This window comes from Schistocerca gregaria, chromosome 1 (assembly GCF_023897955.1).
Source record: "Schistocerca gregaria isolate iqSchGreg1 chromosome 1, iqSchGreg1.2, whole genome shotgun sequence".
NCBI lineage: Eukaryota > Metazoa > Arthropoda > Insecta > Orthoptera > Acrididae > Schistocerca > Schistocerca gregaria.
The window spans coordinates 298,195,327-298,219,053 of NC_064920.1; positions in this window are offsets into that span (position 1 = coordinate 298,195,327).

The window sequence follows — 23,727 nt, forward strand, 5'->3', positions numbered from 1 at the left end:
CACTACCTATACGTTAGGTGTGTTGCATACCTATCAGGCGTTATCTCACACTGATCGCTTTTTTTTGCGAATGTGATCACTGTCTTTCTATGTTACCCTAGAAATCGGAAGTGGTGGAATGTCTAGAATCTGTGTGAGGACATATAAATGTCTGTGTAACCAACGGAATATTTTTGTTCTCCATAGTTATTATGCTGTCTGTGTAGTAAATACAGATTTATCTTATAGTGCTAGAAAACGCAGTTTCCTAAATAAAAATTTAAAATAAATAAATGCAAAAGCAAAACATATCCAACCGCTTCAGTATTCTATCATTTTTCGGGACTGCATCCAGGATGTTGTTAACTCGTGTATCGATATTTTGGCTGACCTTTCATCCACTCATAATGTATGTCGCTGGCAAAAATTTTTAATGCACTTTACACTGTGCAGTAAATACACATGCGTCAAAGATAATACTGTTGGCAACAAAGGCACGAGTCATAAACGAGTTAATAATATCCTGGATGCACTCCCAAGAAAATGATGGAATATTCGATCTGCTGGGAAAATTTGAAGAAACACATCGCTTCAGTTCTTCGTCGAGCTTATATAAAATATGTTTCTATTATACATAAACAGCTGTCCCACTTTTCAGTAATAACAGGGAACTCTTGCCTTTGAACACGATGAAGAACGATCTGTTGAGTACAAAATAAAAACAATAATTATATAGATTCTTATGTTTGTCCATATAAACTGGTCTTGCATCAAAAGCAATTGCTTTGTTACATAGAAGCACAGAAGTTACGCCATGTTTTGTAAGGACATAAACTACGCAACGGACAAACACTGAACGATGTGCAGTCCTAATTATGTGCAAAACAAAAAAAAAAAAAAAAGCAAAAAAAAAGCAGAAGTCGTCGGTTTCCAGTTTCTCTCTCACGCTTTCATTTCTGTTTCTTTCCCTATCAATGCTACTAGTAGTACAGTAATCCTACCGATTACTACGTGATTTATACACTGTACCACAGCTTCCGAACCATAGTTTTGGTAGTTCGTAACTCTAGACCCAGTCTAACAGAGCCCTGTGATCAGACACCTAAATACGGCAAGTGATGACAGTGCTAGGGGATTTGCTTCCTGATACCTTTAAGTTGTACCCCAAACTTATTTGATGTAAATAACAGTTAAATATTGCATTATGTTGAAATCTTTAAATTAATTACAGACACTGTCTACATCTAATAATAATAATAACAATAACAATAATGTTGTATAATACAAGTGCTAACAAGATTAGAAATTTTAATTTGCAGATAAGGCAAGAACGAATAAAAAAAAGTATCATAAACTGAAATAAAAACGTGTTTATTTCATGCATGGCAACTGAAGGTTTACAGACTCCTGCTGTGCCTATGAAATCATTCTTGCTGTGAGTGCAGACTGTCTGTTTTATCCTAACTTTCACATTCCTCTCATTTTAGTTGCACATAGTCTTAGGCGACACAGTGATGAAATTTACTTTACTGTTTTGTAAATATTAACACTACAGGTGACTGCAATCGTTATTAATTTTAAAAAAAATTGTTATAGCCAGAGTGGCAAATCTCATCAAGCTATTGTACCCCATTTAAAAACAATAAATGCTTAATCCCAGAATGAAATTTTCACTCTGCAGCGGAGTGTGCGCTGATATGAAACTTCCTGGCAGATTAAAACTGTGTGCCCGATGGAGATTCGAACTCGGGACCTTTGCCTTTCGCGATCAAGTGCTCTACCATCTGAGCTAGCGAAGCACGACTCACACCCGGTACTCACAGCTTTACTTCTGCCAGTACCTCGTCTCCTACCTTCCAAACTTTACAGAAGGTCTCCTGCGAACCTTGTATAACAGTTCCTTTCTTTCAGGAGTGCTAGTTCTGCAAGGTCGCAGGAGAGCTTCTGTAAAGTTTGGAAGGTAGGAAACGAGATACTGGCAGAAATAAAGCTGTGAGTACCGGGCCTGAATAGTGCTTTGGTAGCTCAGCTGGTATGCCGGCACGGTAGCACAGCGTGTTCGGTCAGAGGGTTAGCTGCCCTTTGTAATAAAAAAAACTGAGTTAATCGATCAACTACGAACTTAACTGGATGTCTTACGACGTCCGCCCCGAGCAGATGAAACGAACACAAGCGAACAAAATGAGATAAAAAAAATGGTAGAGCCCTTGCCCGCGAAATGCAAAGGTCCCGAGTTCGAGTATCGGTCGGGCACACAGTTTTAATCAGCCAGGAAGTTTCAATGCTTAATCCAGTTGGAAGTAATCTCTCTATACGTCATTTTTGTCGTAATTAAAGTTTTGCTTTTCTAGTCGTTTATTTTTTTTTTTTAATTCCATGAGTAGGCTAGCGCACCGAACAAGAACCTCTTAAGGTCTGCTTACCAGACTGAGTGCTTCCAGCAAAGGAAAATGCGTGGTTACATCAGGAATCGAACTCGGCCCTCCGTAATAGTGTTGCTTTTTCAGCTACCATAGTGATCGTTATCAGATCAAGTTACTTTTGTTTTGCATTTAAGAATTAATTATCGTTGGCAAGTGCTAACCACTTCTATGTTTTCCATCTTGCAAATGCGAGTCTTCATTGTTTTCCACTCTGTCGTATCACATTATCGAGAAAAAGCTACTTTAAATACCTCTCATAAGTTTGCTACTATATAGTTTTGAATGTAATCATTTAGATAAAATGTAAATGTCTTATAAAATGAACGCTGTTGTACATTAAGGTGCTCCTGTGAGGTTACGATCTGATCCGTAAAATTCGGCCCACCAGAATTGCAGCATTATGTGAAAGTAGCAACTGCACCTCTTTACATAAATACGAAAAAAGAGCTGAGAAAAACGCCGAGCGTCATCGCAAAATGTACACATGCTGGTCAAATTAAACGCAGGTAGATGTTAGCGACCAAAAATAAGAAATAAGTCTCTAAAAGCGTCCTGGTTATCGCAGTAAACAAAGTTAACAACGGGCATTAGCAGTAAACTGTATTCGCACTAAACAATCTCTGATGAAGCTGGTCACAGGTATTGTATCATCACTGTACGAAGAACAGAATAATAAATCTCACTATCGTGCAACAAAAGATGAAAACGAAAAACGGATCAAAGTGTCTCTCCATCACTAAAAGTAATTGAACACTATCGGAATGAAAGAAAAACAAACTGAATTTTTGTTTATATTCGTTTCTGTTTTCGAGCTGGATGTAAGACAGCTATTAGCTCCGTTTTACATTACGAAGTATTTATAAGGTCTTTTGAGACACGAACGAATCGTCTTTATTGCTGATTGCTAACAAGTCTGATTATATTTAAAGTGGCGAAACAACAGAAACGCCCGTGTAGAGAAAACCGTGATACAGATGTGCTGTGCTTGCTGCAATCACGCTGTGCATATGAAGAATCTGCACATGTGCTGCTGGCATATGCGCAGATCGTAAAGAGCCCTCCAGTCGGTGCTGTCCCTTCGTTGCGAGCGAAATAGGGGAAGGAAGTCGTCAGCGCATGCGCAGAGCGGGCCGAGGTGGCGCTGCGTGACGTCTGCAGCACAGTAAAGATCGCCACGACGCCGAGACACTTTGAATAGCCTGGCCGCACCACGTCGGCACGCGAGCAAGCCAGCCCGCTGCCTCGCTGGCCCGAAGAACCGCAGCTGCCCTAATAACGAACACTTGTTACGGCAGCGCTGGTTAATAATTCAGACGGAGACTCGACCAGACAGCTGGCACTGCTACTGCCCATTTCAGTCTTATGTTCAACTTCGATCAGTCTTCGGATATACTACACCAGCACTTTTCTGAGTCATTCCCCCTCTTATGACTCGTCTCACATTCAAGTCGCCAAATTATAGGATTAGTAATCCATGAAGCAATCCCTCGTTGAGCGCACGATTTTTCCTGCCTAGTAACGCGGTTTTCTCCTCCACGTAGTTTTGATGTCTGTGGTTCAATTTTTCTCTTATATCTCTGGCAGGAAACAAAGGGAGTTATTAGAAAAGAGACATGTATCAAGCTATCAGGTATCATCCAACTGGGAACTAATTGCATGTGGGGTCCCACAAGGTTCCATTTTGGGGCCCTTACTTTTTCTTGTGTATATCAATGACCTTTCATCAGTAACATTACTTGATACCAAGTTCGTTTTGTTTGCCGATGATACAAACATTGCAATAAATACCAAATCAAGTGTAGTCTTAGAAAGACCAGCTAATAAAATATTTGTGGACATTAATCACTGGTTCATTGTCACTAAACGCTGAAAAAACACACTTCATGCAGTTCAGAACTTGTAAGGGGTGTCCCATGAGTATGTGCCTAACATACGATGACAAGCAGATAGAAGAAGTGGACAGTGTTCAATTCTTGGGATTACAGCTTGATAATAAATTCAATTGGGAGGAACACACCACAGAACTGTTGAAGCGTATTAACAAATCTCTATTTGCAATGCGAATTGTGTCAGAAAAAGGGGATATAAAAATAAAAAAGCTGGCATACTATGCTTACTTTCATTCCATAATGTCATATGGGATTATTTTTTGGGGTAATTCATCAAGCCAAGGTAAAGTTTTCCAGGCACAAAAACGTGCAGTAAGAGTTATATGTGGTGTGAACTCAAGAACATCCTGCAGAAGCCTGTTTAGGTAACTAGGGATACTATCTACTGCTTCCCAATATATTTATTCCTTAATCAAATCGCTCATTAAAAATATATCACTTTTTCAAATCAACAGCTCAATTTATGGAATCAATACTAGAAATAAGAATAATCTTCATAAGGATTTAAAGTCACTTAGTCCTGTACAAAAAGGTGTGCGTTATTCAGGAACACACATTTTCAATAACATGCGAGCAGCCACAAAAAGCTTAACAACCAATGAAATTCAGTTTAAGATAAGACTAAAGGATTTATTGGTGGCCAACTCCTTCTACTCCATTAATGAATTTCTTAGTAAAACCAACTGATTTGTGTAGTATATATAACTTCGGCACAATTTCAGTGCAGTAATGTGTTCATTGTAAATGTGTGTGTGTGTGTGTGTGTGTGTGTGTGTGTGTGTGTGTGTGTGTGTGTGTTAAGTACAATCTAACTTCTGCACCATTTCAGTGCAGTAATGTGTTCATTGTAAATAAGTATTATAGTACTTGTATTACACATTTATTAGCTTATAAATAAATATAAAACCTATTTTATTTTAAATTCAGTGCATTAGTATTTGTAAAATGACTCTTTCATATAGTGTTCATTGTAAAGTGACGATCATTCCACTTGGGACCTGTGGAATGGTACGTTAGCTTATTTGTTTTAGTTGTAAATATTTGTCACGTATTGTTGTTTTTCTGACATGTTCTACATCCTGGAGGACCTCCTCACTACGGATCAATTGGAATGAAAGTAAATCTAATTTAAACTAATCTAATCTCGATCCTTACTTACTTCATTGCAGCAGAAAATATAAATATTTCAAGAGACGGTAATACGGGCAATTTCGAGAACAACGTTCTAATAAGCATATTCCAAATTTTCTGACGCCTCTCAGAGTGTTGTTAGTAAAAACAACTGCAAAAATAATCAACGAAGTGCGCCTAGCTAATCTGGGCGGAGTATTAAAAAAGTGAAATATTTCACAACACTTAAACCAATGCATGAAATGTATAACAGATCACAACGAGTGCGGTTTTCATTTATTGTTCTTAATCACAATTCGTACACAGTTTCAAGTGCTTTGACATAACAAGGAGATGCATACAGAATGCAACTGTCACGTTTCATCACAATCATGAGGAAAGTTATTGTTACGAAAAATTTCAGTTGAGAAGCGCATTCCGTTCGAATTTTCTTGTTCCAGAAGAATATTTGAAAGTGATCCTACTACTGGAAACGAGGCGGCTCTGGGAACAAGATAATTCCATACGAAGTGATGCTTTCGCGATGTATTTCCTGCACCATAACAGACACGGCTGTAGCACCTAAGACTGAAAGGAACAAGTTTAATATTTGGAAAATCCCGCTGCTGATTTCAATATGTTTTTTTCGCTCTCTTCGTAGGATTACGTAATTCTAAAGATTTCTCAATGTACTGTAAGTTCGGTAGAAGTTGTGTCAAATATTTTTGGATTATGGAATTAATTCCAAAATGAGATTTTCACTCTGCAGCGGAGTGTGCGCTGATATGAAACTGCCTGGCAGATTAAAACTGTGTGCCGGACCGAGACTCGAACTCGGGACGTTTGCCTTTCGCGGGCAAGTGCTCGCAGGAGAGCCTCTGTAAAGTTTGGAAGGTAGGAGACGAGGTACTGGCAGAAGTAAGGCTGTGCTCAGTTGGTAGAGCACTTGCCCGCGAAAGGCAAAGGTCCCGAGTCTCGGTCTGGCACACAGTTTTAATCTGCCAGGAAGTTTCATGGAATTAATTATTTACTTTTTCGTTGTAGACCACGCTTTCTACCAATACTACAAAAATATCCAAAGAGAAAAGGTTCAGTGAACGTGGTGCGGCCGATTTGTTGTTCATGGAGTGCTAGATTCATATGGAACGACCTGACAAAATGAAAGTGTATGAGCTCTCTCAATCTGAAACAACATAAAATATTCATTCTTTTGACAAATACAACATTTGCCAATAACAGCTACAACTTAATTTTAGGAAGTGTCTATATGTCAATTCCATGTGAATATAAGTAAAATAATGGGTCAGAGGCCCGTATGTGCTAATATCGTTAAAAGAATATGTATATCTACAGTGGTAGGCTAATTTCGTTACGCCAGTGATATTACTGAAGCCGTCTCGCGGACAGTTAACTTCATCAGTGAAAACATACCGCATTGCTGACTACTGACCATTTCCCAATGACGAAAATTCAGTTAAAGAGTTTCTATGCGTTCATACAGATGTTCCATGCACTGATGTTGATACAAATCATTATGACGTAGTTATCGCTGTATATTTGCATGTGAAACATCGGTTTGTAATGCATTTCTTCGTTCAGTTGTCGTAGGACTATGCTCTGTCATCTAATGGCTTTTTATTCATCCATATTCCGTTAAAATGCCGATGCTAAACGGTTTGCATACCTGCCCCTTGAATTTCTGGGAAACGTAAGCAAACACTGTGCAGTTTGCTATCTGGTTACGCTATGAATTCCAACCATGAAGAGTACCTCGATTACAAATCTCTAATCATTTAACACGTCTGAATAAACCGTATGTGTAAGAAGCGCAACGAAGTTTCTCGTGCTCACTGCTGAAATTACAGGAGCGTACTTTCCAAACCAGTTAAGTATAGTGTTACTTCCTTGGTTCAAATGGCTCTGAGCACTATGGGACTTAACATCTTAGGTCATCAGTCCCCTAGAACTTAGAACTACTTAAACCTAACTAACCTATGGACATCACACGCATCCATGCCCTAGGCAGGATTCGAACCTGCGACCGTAGCAGTCCCGCGGTTCCGGACTGCAGCGCCTAGAACCTCCCGGCCACCGCGTCCTGCGTTACTTCAACATGTTGTTGTTGCTGTTGTTGTTTATGATGTTACTGTGGCGAAATGAAACAGTAAAAAATATTAATAATAATAATATTTCAATTTTGGAATTTTTTGTTGTTGAAATAAAACAACTGGTTTTTAAAGTCTTTTTTACGGACTGTATTGACCGGCTTGAATGCTGACAAATTCAGTGCTACGTGTAATTTGGCTATAATAAAAAAATTACAATTCCTATTAATAATATTTTTGAATTCTACGTCATTGTTGAGAGCTGCATCAAACCAGTCTCAAGACTGAAGACCACAACAACAACAACGTCATTGTTGATTTATTCAGAGTTCTCTCCTTAAACGTAGAATTAGTCCTTCTGCCACAATATTAATTCATTAGTCGCCATCGATGTTCTTCTCTTTATTGACCGTGTGTATCTTCCTAAGTCGGCATCGGTTTCCTTCACGAAGACGGTGGAAACAAAGGAATACAATGCTTCGTCTATTTAAATAATTCTCGTAAAACTTGGATACTTCTCACTATTTTTTATTCGCAAGACAATAAGACTTGCTATGTTCGTCGCGCAAATCACAAATACTAACAAGATGGCTGCTTTCAGCATACACCAAAAATTACGTCCATCCCATACAAGGTAACAAGCGAGAGTGTATCTTAACTCCTTCTTGGAGTATGAAAACAAAAGTGAATCAGATATGGTTATCACAGAGATTAATTTTTACATTCCTCTTACTTTGTTCTTAAGCGCAGCATTTAAAGTATCGTATCATTATGCGTCGTAAAGTGTCATTATATTACCTTCACTTCGAAGACTGATCTGATGCCGCTGTCCACACATGCATAACTATTGCAGCCTATATCCAGTTGAACCTTCTTACTGCAGTTAAAGCACTGTCTACCTTTTGCAGTATAACCCAGCCACCCTCTCTCCACCTCCATCCATTATAATATAGACGATTCCTTAATACTTCACGATGAGTCTTATCAACCGATCCCTTCGTTTAGCCAATTTCTGCAGTAAATTACTTTTCTCACTATTTCGATTGAGTACCTCTTCATTAGTTATATAATTTACCTATCTAATCTTCAGCAATCTTCCGTAGTACCTCAAATTCAACTTTCTTCTTCTCTGAAGCGTTCGTTGCGACACTCTACAAATACCTTCCGAAAATTCTTTTGTTACCAAAAACCCTTTCTTGCTTTGGGCATTCACCATTTTTATATTCTCTACTTCGGCTATCGTCAGTTATTTTGCTGCCAAAGTAACAGAACTCATCTACTACTCTTAATGTCACAATTCCTAATCTAATTCCTGATCGTCACCTGATTTAATTCGACTACATTCCATTTCCAGTTTTTACCTTCGTTGCTGTACTTTTTTCAACGCATTTTCCATTTCGTTTAATAGCATCTTCAAAACCTTTGCTGACTCTAACAGAATTGCAATGCTTTAGGCAAACGACAAAGTTTTTATATCTTCTCACTGAGCTGTAATTGTCTTCTCAAATTTATCCTTGGTTTACTTTATTGCTTGCTCAGTTTACGGACTGAATAATATTACAGATAATCCACCACTCTGTCTCACTCCATTCTCATCTAGTGTTTACCTTTGATGCCCTTCTACTAACTGTAGTTGGCTGTAGGCAGCATTCGGCTCACTATATTTTATCCCTGCTACCTTCAACATTTATTTCCAGTCCATATTTTCAAAAGCATTCCGTAAAAAAACCAATGTTGTAAATGTAGGTTTGGCTTTCTTAAATCTAGCTTCTAAGATAAGTCATAGGGCAAAATTGCCTAGCATTTTTTCACACTTCTCTGACATCCAGAATGAACTGTAAATAATTCGTATCAATATTGTGCAGTCACGGTTTATGAGACTGAAGGGTCTGTAATATTCACACTTGATAACATCTGATCTTTCGGACACTGGCATTAACACATAGTTCTTAAAGCCTGAGAGTACTTCTCTTGTTTCATGTATCTTGGATGCCAGGCGCTACAGATTTGTTAGTGATGCTCGCAGGGATCTCGATAATTCCGAGGGAATGTCGTCTACTTCAGGGGCCTTGCTACGACATGCGTCTTCCTTTGATTTATCAAATTCTTCTCTCAGAATATGTTCCACCACATTTTCATCTTTTTTCTCTTCTTTTTCCGCAATAACGAATACCGCCTTGAAGTTCGTTTCCTCTGTATAGCCTTATATACATGCAATCAAGCGCCAAATAAAGTGGTATATGCATGCGTTTTCAAAATGTAAACAGACAAATTACGGCGCTGCAGTCGCAACGCCTATATGAGACATGTGTCTGGCGCAGTTGTTAGAGCGATTACTGCTGCTACAATGGCAGGTTGTCAAGATTTAAGTGAGTTTGAACGTGATGTTATAGTAGGGGCACGAGCGATGGGACACAGCATCTTCGAGGTAGCGATGAAGTGGGGATTTTTTCCGTACGACCATTTCACGAGTGTAACGTGAATATCATGAAACCGGTAAGACATCAAATCTCCGACATCGCTGCCGCCGGAAAAAGAACCTCAAGAACGGGGCCAACGATGACTGGAGAGAATCGGGCAACTGACAGAAGTGCAACCCTTCCGCAAATTGTTGCAGATTTCAATTCTGGTCCATCAACAAGTGTCAGGGTGCGAACCATTCAACGAAACATAATCGATATGGGCTTTCGGAGCCGAAGGCCCACTCGTGTATCCTTGATGACTGCACGACATAAAGTTTTACGCCTCGCCTGCGCCCATCAAAACCGACATTGGACTGTAGATGACTGGAAATATGCTGCCTGGTCCGACGAGTTTCGTTTCAAATTGTGCCGAGCGGATGGACGTGTACGGGTACGGAGACAACCTCATGGATCCAAGGACCCTGCATGTCAGTAGGGAAATGTTCAAGCTATTGTTGGCTCTGCAATGGTGCGGGGCGTGTGCAGTTGGAGAGGTACGGGACCTCTGATACGTCTAGATACGACTCTGACAGGTGACATGTACGTAAGCAATCTGTCTGATCACCTGCATCCATTCATGTCCATTGTGCATTTTGACGGACTTGGGCAAATGCAACAGGACAGTGGGACACCCCAAACGTCCAGAATTACTACAAAGTGGCTTCTGAGTTTGAATATTTCCGCTGGCCACCAGACTCCCCAGACGTGAACATTATTGAGCATACCTAGGATGCCTTTCAAACTGCTGTTCAAAAGAGGCCTCCATCCCGTCGTACTCTTAGGGATTTATGGACAACCCTGCTGGATTCATGGTGTCAGTTTCCTTTAGTATTACTTCAGACATTCGTCTAGTCCATGTCACGTCCTGCTAAGGCACTTCCGCATGCTTGTGGGGGCCATACACGATGTTAGGCAGGTGTACCACTTTGTTAGCTCTTTAGTGTTTATATCCCTTTCACCTTTCTGCTTCCCTTCTTTGCTTAGTACTTGCTTCTCATCTGGGCTCTTGATACTCATGCAGCTGCTTCTCTTATCTCCGAAGCTTCTTTAAATTTTCTATATGTAACATCTATCTCTCCCATTCTTCTACAGTTTTGTATTTTTCCTCTAGCCATTCCTGCTATGCCATTCTGCACAACCTGTTATTTTCACTTCTTAGACGTGTGAATTCTCTTTTATGTGCCTCATATGCTGTAGTTTTGTACTTAACCATTCGTCAACTCAATTCGGCATTTCCTGTTATCCAAGGATTTTGCTTATTTGATCCTTTGCTGTCTGCACACTGACTTCATTATTTCACATCTAAAATCTACCTGTACGTATACTCTGCACTTTTTTCTCCCGTTTCAGTCAAGTATTGCTTAATGCTCCCTTTGAAACTCTCCATTAGTTCAATCAATTTATCCAGTCCCATCCCCTTAATTTCCTGCCTTTCTACATTTTCTTCAAAACTTGATCTGCAGTTGATTATTAATTGTGATCTGAGTTCATATCTGTCCCTGGAAATGTTTTTTTACAGTTTACAGTCTGGCTTGGAAATCTCCGTCTTACCATTCATGAACTATCTGAAAACTACAAATGTCTACAGGTCTCCTCCACGTATTCAAACTTTTTCCATGATCCTGAACAAATTATCAGTACTGAATAATTTGTGCGCTGTTAAAGATTGTACCAGGTTATTTCCACTCCTTTGTTCCTCCCCCTCTCCCCCCTTCCCCTCATGCGACAAATCATTCACTTCCTTTACCATCACAGGTATTCATCTCGCTTAACGATCTGAATAATTTTGTTTCTCTTGTCATGAATGCTATCTCTGAATAATCTGCGGAGGTAGTAAGCATATAAATTTTTACTATTGCAGTGGTTGGCTTTGTATCGATCAACATGAAATGCTATATTCACATAAATCTTTGTTAAAGAAAGTGAAAGAAAATAGCGTGCCAGACGCTAGTGCCAACAATTCTAGAACATTCGTAAACATGACAAGTCTATGGCTACATGACTACTCTTCAGTTTACACTAAGTGCCCAGCAGGGGTTTCATTGAACCAATTTCACTCTATTCCTCTACCGTTCGAGACTCGAACAGCTCGCTAGGAAAACGAACATTTCAGTCTTTTCGTGCGAGCTCTGATTTCTCTTGTTTTATTACAATGGTCATTACTGCGTATCTAGGTGGGTATGAACAAAATATTTTTGCATTCAGAGGAGAACGCTGTAGATGGAATTTTCGTGAAAAGATCTCCCGGCAACGAAAATCACATTTGTTTTAATGACTGCCGCCCCAACTGGCGTATCATATCCGTGACACTCTCCCTGCAGTTTCGCTATAATACAGTACTTTGTACTTAATCGATTTCCTTCGATAGTTCTGTCTGGTAAGGATCCTATATAGCACAGCTATGCTCTAGCAGAGGATCGATAAATGTAGTGTAGGTAGTCAAAAATGTGAGATCCCCAGTCGTTAACCTTCAATACTTTGTGAAAATAAAAAGCTAGTTGTGTACCAGAAGAACGATATTTTTCAAATCGATACAGAATCGACTACACAGCTAGGATCGTAACAGCACAATAAAACCGTTTTTGGAAGTGTTACGTAAAATCTCCGGGAACCTGAAAAGGAATCATTGATAAGAGACCAATGTAGTTCTTCCGAAAACCCGTTGGGTAAGTTGATAAGACTGAATCCGACGAAATCTTCGTGATCATTCTGGCGCTGCCATCGGATAGCTCTCAGAGGGATGATGAGGATCAAAGAAAACAGATTGCAGCTGCGCACAGATGAATGTTGGCCGTCATTTTTACCCTTGTTCAATTTGCGAACGCCGCACGTGATTAGCAGAGCGGTCTTAGGCGGGGGTTCCAGTCCTCCCTCGGGCATGGGTGTGTGTGTTCGTCCGTAGAATACTTTAGGTTAAGTAGTGTGTAAACTTAGGGACTGATGACCTTAGCAGTTAAGTCCCATAATATTTCACACACATTTGAACATTTTTGAACAATTTGCTAACGGAAGAGGCCAAGGAATCACTAACACCTCTGCACAGTGGCGTCCAGGCTGTATCAACTTAGTGATATGAGAAGCTTTGCACGGGAATGTGTATGTGCTGTCCATATTGTAAGTAGGGTGTTTAGGTTTTTATGTTGGTAACGCCACGTAGCGCTCTGTATGAAAATCACTGACTGTGCTGTGTGCAGTCTGTGGCTGGTTGGCATTGTTGGAATATTCGCTATTGTAGTGTTGGGCAGTCGGATGTGAACAGTGCATAGCGTTGGGCAATAGTAGGTGAGCCGCCAGCAGTGGTGGATATGGAGAGAGATATGCCAGAGTTTTGAGCGGACGATCTGGACGTGTGGCCGTCTGAAGAAAAGGACATTTGTTTAATTGGATGTCAGTAGTTAGAATCTTTTATTTAGCTGCCAGTAATGGCGCTCGCTGTATTGCAGTAGTTCGAGTAACGAAGATTTTTGTGAGGTAAGTGATTCATGAAACGTATAGGTCATTGCTAGTCAGAGGAATTCTTTTGTGCACATTATTGAAAGTAAGATGGCGTTGCGCTAAAAATATTGTGTGTCAATTTAGTGATGATCAGAATAATTAAAGAGAAAACTGTTTGAGTATGTTGAGTTTTACTTAGCTGTCTTTGTATCAAAGAACGACAAGGTTTATCAGCACAGTAATTCATAATTTTTCTAAGGAAAAGTTTCACTATTCATCAGCACTCACTTCTAACTGCACTGCCTAACAAAAACGTTAAGCATCGAGAAGGAACGAGGAGCCGAAATGTAACTTCACAGGTTGGGACAGTACGTGATTACAAAACCGAGTCAAATTTACAAAGAACTTAGCAATAGAAGCCCGCTCATCAGTATGACATTTCAGCCACTCAGGCCTGAGTGCATGCACTAATCCTGCTGGGCAGAGTGTCATAAAGGCGTTGTATTCTCTCCTAAAGCAAGCAGGCTCACAACTGTTATAATTGTGCCTTAATACGTGGATGCTAGTACTGAGACGCAGTAGATGTCCGAAGTGGTTCCAAACATGTTCCATGTGGGACCGGTCGGGGCATCTTGTTGGCCATGGAGGACAACATGATGCAGACAGTTCAAAGAGATGTGTGCCATATGAGTAGGAGTATTATCTTGTCGAAAACTGGCTACGTGATGCTTTCGCCTTAGACATAACACATGAGGCCGCAGGATGTCCGTGACGTACCGCTGCGCCGTCAAAGTTCCTTCAGACTTGTTCTAAAGTCGTACTCAATGGCTCCCACACCATTACAGCAGGATTAATACTGTTGTGCCTCTCCAAAACATTAGAAAAATGGTACCTCTCCTCAAGTCCCTCCCATAACCGCAGATGATAGTCATCTGGAATAGAGTATAACCACGATTCATCACTGAATACACTGAGGCGTCATTCATCAGCAATCCCATGCTTTCCTATCGCGGCACCACAACAATCGCAGCTGTTTGCGTAATGGTGTTAACTGAATATCCGTGGGCTGCTGCTAAACTTCGACCAGCAGTGCGCAATGATCTGTAATCTTACAGGGAGTCCCATTTCTTATTTTCAGACCAGAGGAGAAGATGTGGAGGGGCCACGATGTGCTTGGTTCAGTGATCTTCCCTTCTAGTCAGAAGTGGTCGACTGAAGCACTGAAGGTGACTGACTATATCTGCCCTCACATTCCCATACAGTCTAACACAGAGTCACTGTCACATCCAAATGCCCCCACCTCTGGATGTTGCACGATTCGACCAGCCAGCCAAATGGAGTACTACACCGAGGCCCCTTTCACGATATGTCAGGTGCTAATAAGGCAGTGTCACGCAAGTACGTAGCATTGCCATGTCCTTCACAGTGACCACTCAACATATGATGCTGTTCTGGCCCATTGTACACCCAATTAGGTCTTGGAACAACACTAAAACGAACAACACTACCGCACTCTGGTTTTGTCTATCACAGAGCGTTGCAACTCTTCTCGTTTATGTACCTGATGATGGTGTGAATGTGTAGAGTACGCGCAGAATACATTGGCCTGTAGATGTGAAAACGGCAGGGCACATGGGGAGAGCAATAGTGGGGGTTGTGGGAAGGCGCTGTAGGGGAAATGCCAAACTCTGGAGGGGAAGTGCCGTTTTAAACTGAAACCTGCGCTGACATTTTTTGTATATGTTAAGTGGAGCCCCTCCACGCCCACACTTGCATGGTTATCATTCAAAATGATCTGTCACTTCTGCTTTGGTTAGTATCTAAAACGAATTCCCCCAAAAATACACAGATTATTTTTGTCTGGCTTTTTAACCATTTGTAATGTTCAGAGAAGCGTCATGAGCGGTGGATTTTGATTAAAACCTATACATTTCTCTTGTTGCCATGTTAAAATTTGCTTCTTTTGCCAAAACACAGCGAAGTTTACACAGTCTCACCACAGTAACATGTTGTTCAGACGCATTTGCGAGAGAATTCTGAAACAGTGGATTAACGAGATTATTAAGTCAGGAACTGAGGAAAAGTAAGGTAAGTGTCTTGTGAAAAAACACGTCCTCAGTAAAAAAATAATTAAAAACACTTATGTTGTTACAAGACCCATAGCGTTTCTCGTTTCGCCAGCTATTGAAGGCCGTTAAAAATTATATTCTTTCATCGAAAAAGTCTGTATTTTGTGGAATAATAGGGTAGATAATTAAGTTTTGCGTAATAACCGTATGGCAAAACACTCTTCTCTTCACGTGCCATCATTTGCCAACATCTCATTTCAACATCTCAAACGGTGTATGAAATATGAGGAATGTTGTGGATATTTCACTTTGGATTTCGTAATATGGACCAAATACAAAATCATAGCAACCCCTATTTTTCATTGCAAACTTTTCCGAATTTCGCGCAGTATCTTATTTCCACGTAAATATCATAAAACTATGATCGATAACGAAATGATGGGCACGTCATCATGAATTTGACATACAAAGCTACAAGCAAATCAAAAATGTTTTTTTTTTCTTACCTCATAGTTTCAGAAAAATTGTTTGATAAAGACTGCAAGGCGAGCGGGTTCGATTCTGCCGAAAGGTGGCAGACACTATCGGCCTCCCCTTCCAAATAAACGAATGAACTCGTGCAGCGCTTTGGACGAAAATTGATCACTGCGCAGCGGCCACTGTATCCTGCCTGGACTTAAGAAGTTACGTTGACATCCATGTCTTCTGCATGCATCACTTTTTTTGTCGGGCACTGTACATCGATGAAATTTCTGTAAAGTGATGTTGCAAGATGATACTGAGTCCCAATTAACAGATTTCAGGAGAAAAAAAATGGCTCTGAGCACTATGGGACTTAACATCTATGGTCATCAGTCCCCTAGAACTTAGAACTACTTAAACATAACTAACCTAAGGACATCACACAACACCCAGCCATCACGAGGCAGAGAAAATCCCTGACCCCGCCGGGAATCGAACCCGGGAACCCGGGGATATCAGGAGAAGCAGCTTTTAAATCCTTGTCTGTCCACAAACATTTCGGTTTTAGTAACCGTTTCAGACGAACGATACTTCAAGAAATATGCGATCAGTTTCTTGTACGATCTTGGTCCACTGAAGTGGAAGATTTATATACACTGCGCACGACAAGTAGCGGCGAAAACAGACGCTAGTGAAAGTGTGCGAGGGAAAGGGGGGAAGGGGAGGAAAATGGTAACTCGCTTGTGTGAAATGTTTTGGAAGCGGTCCTGAGGACCACGGCTCAAATCCCCGTCAGGCCATTCAAATTTAGGTTTTCTGTCATTTCCGTAAGCCGGTCCAGGCAAATTCCGGGATGATTCTTTTAGAACGGACACGGCCGACTTCCTTCCCCGTCCTGACGTGGCCCGGGCCTGTACTCCTCCTCTAATGATCTTGTTGTCGACGGGACGTTAAACCCTAATCTCCTTTCCTTTTCCCTGTCACTTTCCGCTTTTCACTCCTTGAGTCCCAATGAGCGCACTGTATCTGCTTTCACATTCTCTATTGTTGAACAATAGGTGGTCGTGAATTAGTCGTCATGCGAGGACAGGGCTCATCACGTTAGTCACCCATGCTAAGAAACGACAGCGCTCAGTGGCGCTATACATCTTATTAAATGAGGTTAACCAATCATTTGGAATATTTTAGAAACCATACACCAGTGCCAATTTTTCCTAACACTCACTGTGTGATGATGTTCGCGTTGATTTCTTATTCTACCGGTAAAATTATAATTCATCGTTCTAGTACATCCCTGCTCTCCGTTTTTTTTTTTTTTTTTTTGGAAAAAAAGGACTTAACGCGGTGCCCACGTCTTACACATCGGTGACCAAACAGAAGGGTAAAATGAAGGGTTGGATTGGGTTGTTTGGGGGAAGAGACCAAAATGCGAGGTCATCGGTCTCATCGGATTAGGAAAGGACGGGGAAGGAAGTCGGTCGTGCCGAAGGGTAAAATGAAATTACAATGTTTCAGCGTCAAGTCTCTTATGACACCCGCTGTTGCTTGCAGTCTGTTTACTGGCATAAGTTACTAAGATTTTTATAGGTAGCGCAATGAAAGGAAATTGGTCGAATGCCAATACTTCTTCAAACCGGCTACATTACACATTGCTGTCGGGACAGAAACAGACTTCAAGGTCGTCATGATAGAACTGGAGCGTCGCCAGAAGTAAACATAGGTGTTATGACAGAACAACAAAGCTGCTTCAGAACGTGTGTTTCGTATCACGTGGCCTTCACGCAGTGAACTGACCGGATGGCTGACTGCGCAGCAGCAAAGAAGCAACATTGCGACGAAAACCGCTAACATTAGCAACAACTGTCCTCTTCGGTGATATACTGTATCTGGTAGACGTACCATTGTCCTTCCTCATGTTCTATCGGTATATCACAAACTGATAAAGCCCTTTGGTGGTTAAATTGATGATACTGATGAGTTCAAAAATGGTTCAAATGGCTCTGAGCACTATAGGACTTAACATCTGAGGTCATCAGTCCCCTAGAACTTAGAGCTACTTAAACCCAGCTAACCTAAGGACATCACACACATCCATGCCAAAGGCAGGATTCGAACCTGCGACCGTAGCGGTCGCGCGGTTCCAAACTGAAGCGCCTAGAACCGCTCGGCCACATCGGCCGGCACACTGGTGAGTTCCTAGCAAATAAACACTGCATGTCATTCCTAACTGAGAGAAATTCTCAGATGTAAAAGACACTTTGGATGTACACATGGGAGCGTTAAAAGGAGAATTATTTTTAATGTACACACACCACTTTTTGTATGGCTACGCGATTGCCGAACAAGGACTGGAAGTAGTGACATCCGCTACATATTTTGGACTATGCGTAAGGAGCGATTTAAAACGGAGCGACCACAAAAAAACATGAATGGCAGAGGGCCGACTGAGATTATTTGGAAGAATCCTCAGCAAGCATAAACCACCATCGACGAAGTAGCTTACAAAACCCTCGCTTGACCAATACTTGAATACTGCTCGTCAGTCTGGGATTCGTACCAGTAAGGACTGATATAGGAACTAGAGAAGATCCAAAGAAGACCAGAACGTTTCGTCATATGTTCATTTAGTATGCGCGAAACCATCGGGGCAGTGGCAGACGCTGCAAGAAAAGTATTGTAAATGACAATGCAGCTTACTGTTAAATTTCGTGACCGTACCTTCCTATAAAACCAATATCTTAGGCGCAAAACGCCAAATAACCGCGAAGGTTGAGAGGGGAAGTGATAGAATAAAGTACACTACATCATCAAGTAGCTTGCACAGTATAGATACAGATGTAAATCTAGACATTCTAGATTTTGGGCGAATTTCGTAGAGATTTTCAAACTGACGGAAAGAGATAATCAAGATTAAGTAGTCCAGCTTCAGTTTTAGAAATGAGTTACGGAAAAAAATCAAAGATTTGAAACATTAATTTTGCCTCGATTACTGAACTTATTCAATAATGAATTTTAATTTTTGTGTGAATTTCAATGTCCGTCCTTGTCTTTCATTATGGTTCAGTATTCCATCACTAGACACAAAGAAGCAACTCTCTTAGAAGATGGTAGGAAGGATGACAAAGGTTGAACTTCCAGTTCACGAAGACGTCATTCGAGATGGAGCAGAAACTCGGATTGGAGGCGGACGAGGAAGAAAACCGGCTGCACCCTGTCAGAGGAATCATCTCGGCATTAGCCCTAAGGAATTCATGGAAAGGACGGAACACCTAAATCTGGATGGATGGACGGGGATTTGAACCGTCATCCCCTTGAATAATAGTTCAGTGACTTACCACTGCGCCACTTCTCTCGTCATCTCTCTTAGAGAGGGGCCAGATCAATAATGAGCACGTGTTTATCACCAAACATTTCTGCCATTGGTGCACAACAATTAAAAGAACAGATAATCTGTAATATGATACACACTGCCCGATAAAAAAAAAAGAAGCGCACAGAACGGGAGTACGAAACGATGTGACCTCAAGAGTTGGGAGGGTATTTGATGTTATTTCAGTTACTACAAAACTGAGTCCAACTTACAGAGAACTTAGCAGTACGAGGCCACTTCTCAGAAGGACGTTGGGCCCTTGCTGCTCTGATGTTTACACTGATTTGTCAGAGACAACCGTCGTATCCTCTCCTGTGACAAGCTGGCCCACAACTGCTGTAACTGGGCCTTGATATGCCACATACTGGCACTGCGACAGACTTGACGTTCGAGGTAATGCCGCACACTTTCCACGAGGGAAAGGTCTGAATTTTGCTGGCCACGAGAGTACAGTATCACGCAGAAAGCCAATAGAGACACGTACCATTTGCGGACGAAAGTGGCAACACGATACCGTCGTACGAGAAATAACACATGCGGGCGCAGCATGACCGTGGCATACCACTGTGCAATCAGAGTTCCCTCAATCACTAACAGCTGTGACCTGAAGTCATACCCAGTGGCTTCTCACGCCATGATGCCAGGAGTAACACTGTTTTGACTCTCCAGAACATTGGAAGAATGGGACGTCTCTCGCTCTCGCTGCCATACTTGCAGACGATGGGCATCCGGGGTAGTGTACAATCGCAATTCATCGCTGAACACTGTGCACGTGATTTATCAGCAGTCCGTGGTATTCGGTCACGACACCACAACAATCGCCCCCGTGTGTGTTGTGGCGTAAACTGCCTACCGATGGGTCGGTAATTTCATAGTGCGGTTGCTGCTGGTCTCCGGACCAGTGGTGCTGTATGACAAAAGATGCTCTGTCCGTTTAGTATCCAGCCAACGATGATGGCCAACCAATAGCAGTAGGAGGAATTTCAACCAATAACCCTTCTCCAGCTAAGTGAGGAATGGTGCCTTTCTCTCCAATGACGATGGGCCACCGATAGTATCCATAAAAGTATAGCCAATAACGCCCTTTCCTCTGCATCAGCGCAGGATTATTAACCTATGACGGAGGCCCACCAATAGTAGCCACAAGAATTTTAACCTATGTTCTCACTTCTCAAGCACAAACGCAGGAAAAATCCTTTTTACAAGAGAACGTGACACTGGTCTCTAACATTGTTCTAGCAACAGTGGACCCCAGCAGAGGGGTCGAAACGTCGATTACTTTAGAAGGAAATATTACGCGGCCTAACAACCCAGAAGATTTTAACTTTAGTGACAGTGGCCACGAAAGCGTGCTGACTTACATAATGTTACAGGGAGTCGGTTACTTTTTCAATACACCATTTCTCCCTTTTGGAGATCAGACGTGGTCGATCGAAATCTTGACGACGAGTATGCCTGCTCTCACGTTCCCTTGCAGTCTGGAATAGCCCCCCACCCCCAAAAAAAATCTGAATACTGTACGATTCGAGATGTCATCATGTAGAGATGTAGAATAAGGCTCCTTTCAGACTCTGTCATGTGCTGATAAGACTGTCTCACACGAGCACACGACACCTTCTTGACCATGACAGTGAACACTCAGCATCTGACGCCGTTCACTCTCCTTGCATATACTACCAGGACGGCTAACAATACAAACAAAACCACTACACTCTCGTTAATGTGGCACTTGCCACAGTGAACAACAAGCCGTCGGTACGAAGTTACAGTGACACCCGCGGGCTGCTTCACTTTTTTTTATCGGACAGTGTATATGATGTGCGACAATAAAGTAAGGAGACTGATGTGAAGAAAAATGTTGCCTACCGTTTTAGTCAAGTTTAGTCTTGTCTCCTTCTAAGTAGTTCCCTTATGATTGCACACACTTTTTCCAGCGCTTCTGCCATTGACAGTAACATTTCTGGAACTCACCTTCTGTAATATCCTCCAAGACCCTCGTCACAGCTTTTTGGGCGTCTAGTGTTGTTTGAAAATTGTGTCCCTTGACCGCCGTTTTGATTCTTGTAAATAGAAAAAAGTCGCATGGAGCGATATCTGGTGAATAAGGTGGCTGTGGTAGCACTGAAATTTGTTTTGAGGTTAAAAATTGCTGTACTGACAGAGCAGTATTGGATGGCGCATTATCGTTATGCAGAATCCAATTATCAGCAGGGTTGGCACAGATACAAAAAACTCTTTTACGAAGTCTTTCTAAAATTTCTTTGTAGTAATATTGGTTAACTGTTTGTCCAGGAGGCACCCACTCTTTATGAACAATTCCCTTGGAATCAAATCCGTCCGTGAGGTTGATGGTCGTCCACTGCAGTCTTCAACATTCGTTCTGCTTTCTCTAAACATTTTACGCGAACGAAAAACTTGAGCTCTTGACATAATCTCCTCTACAAAAGCCTTCTGAAGCCTGCAGTAAGTTGTCGTCACGTTTTCATCCAAATTAGCGGAAAAAGAAATGGCATACCGTTTGAGTAATATTATGCTGTTCCGTTTCTGTGACGAGAGACACAAACACATGTTAATTTATTACAGCACAACTCACGACTGAGCAGTTGCATCGATGTGCCGCTTGTACTAGAAGCAGCTTACAGACCAAGGTCAAAGATATTGTGCCTACGCAAGCCTGCAGGGTTGCCACATCTTGCAAAGAAAATCTGTCTCATTACTTTATTGTCGCACCTTGTATGTGCATCAACTATCACCAAAAGAAGCTCCCAGAATTTTATTCTGCTTTTTTTTAAAAAAAAGGAGAAAAAGAAATAGGTTATCTCTTGAGAAGGCAGTACGTTCTAGTAGTGTGATAGAAAAGTGTAGGCGGGTGTTAAATGTCTCATCTTTTATTTCTAATTACTGTTTTTTCGACAGCATCTCAGGGGTACGAAGCATCTGATCACAATCCGTATTGTTCTGCAGCTGTCGGATGTGGTTTTGTTCAACACATTTCTCTCCTGGGTGGATATTGGGACAAACCGTTAAGAATACGCACCCATTGCCGAAAGCACCAGGATATTAAGCTCACCGAATGATAATACTTTGTTCAAGTAACTCCTTCGGTATTTCGGGACATTTCTGGCACATTCTGCGTATCCCTGTAATGGACTGACCCTACTCAGTTTCGTTGTTCGTCTAGATTATTGTCAATTTCGTTAGTGTTACGTTCTACACTCCTGGAAATTGAAATAAGAACACCGTGAATTCATTGTCCCAGGAAGGGGAAACTTTATTGACACATTCCTGGGGTCAGATACATCACATGATCACACTGACAGAACCATAGGCACATAGACACAGGCAACAGAGCATGCACAATGTCGGCACTAGTACAGTGTATGTCCACCTTTCGCAGCAATGCAGGCTGCTATTCTCCCATGGAGACGATCGTAGAGATGCTGGATGTAGTCCTGTCGAACGGCTTGCCATGCCATTTCCACCTGGCGCCTCAGTTGGACCAGCGTTCGTGCTGGACGTGCAGACCGCGTGAGACGATGCTTCATACAGTCCCAAACATGCACAATGGGGGACAGATCCGGAGATCTTGCTGGCCAGGGTAGTTGACTTACACCTTGTAGAGCACGTTGGGTGGCACGGGATACATGCGGAAGTGCATTGTCCTGTTGGAACAGCAAGTTCCCTTGCCGGTCTAGAAATGGTAGAACGATGGGTTCGATGACGGTTTGGATGTACCGTGCACTATTCAGTGTCCCCTCGACGATCACCAGAGGTGTACGGCCAGTGTAGGAGATCGCTCCCCACACCATGATGCCGGGAGTTGGCCCTGTGTGCCTCGGTCGTATGCAGTCCTGATTGTGGCGCTCACCTGCACGGCGCCAAACACGCATACGACCATCATTGGCACCAAGGCAGAAGCGACTCTCATCGCTGAAGACGACACGTCTCCATTCGTCCCTCCATTCACGCCTGTCGCGACACCACTGGAGGCGGGTTGCACGATGTTGGGGCGTGAGCGGAAGACGGCCTAACGGTGTGCGGGACCGTAGCCCAGCTTCATGGAGACGGTTGCGAATGGTCCTCGCCGATACCCCAGGAGCAACAGTGTCCCTAATTTGCTGGGAAGTGGCGGTGCGGTCCCCTACGGCACTGCGTAGGATCCTACGGTCTTGGCGTGCATCCGTGCGTCGCTGCGGTCCGGTCCCAGGTCGACGGGCACGTGCACCTTCCGCCGACCACTGGCGACAAATCGATGTACTGTGGAGACCTCACGCCCCACGTGTTGAGCAATTCGGCGGTACGTCCACCCGGCCTCCCGCATGCCCACTATACGCCCTCGCTCAAAGTCCGTCAACTGCACATACGGTTCACGTCCACGCTGTCGCGGCATGCTACCAGTGTTAAAGACTGCGATGGAGCTCCG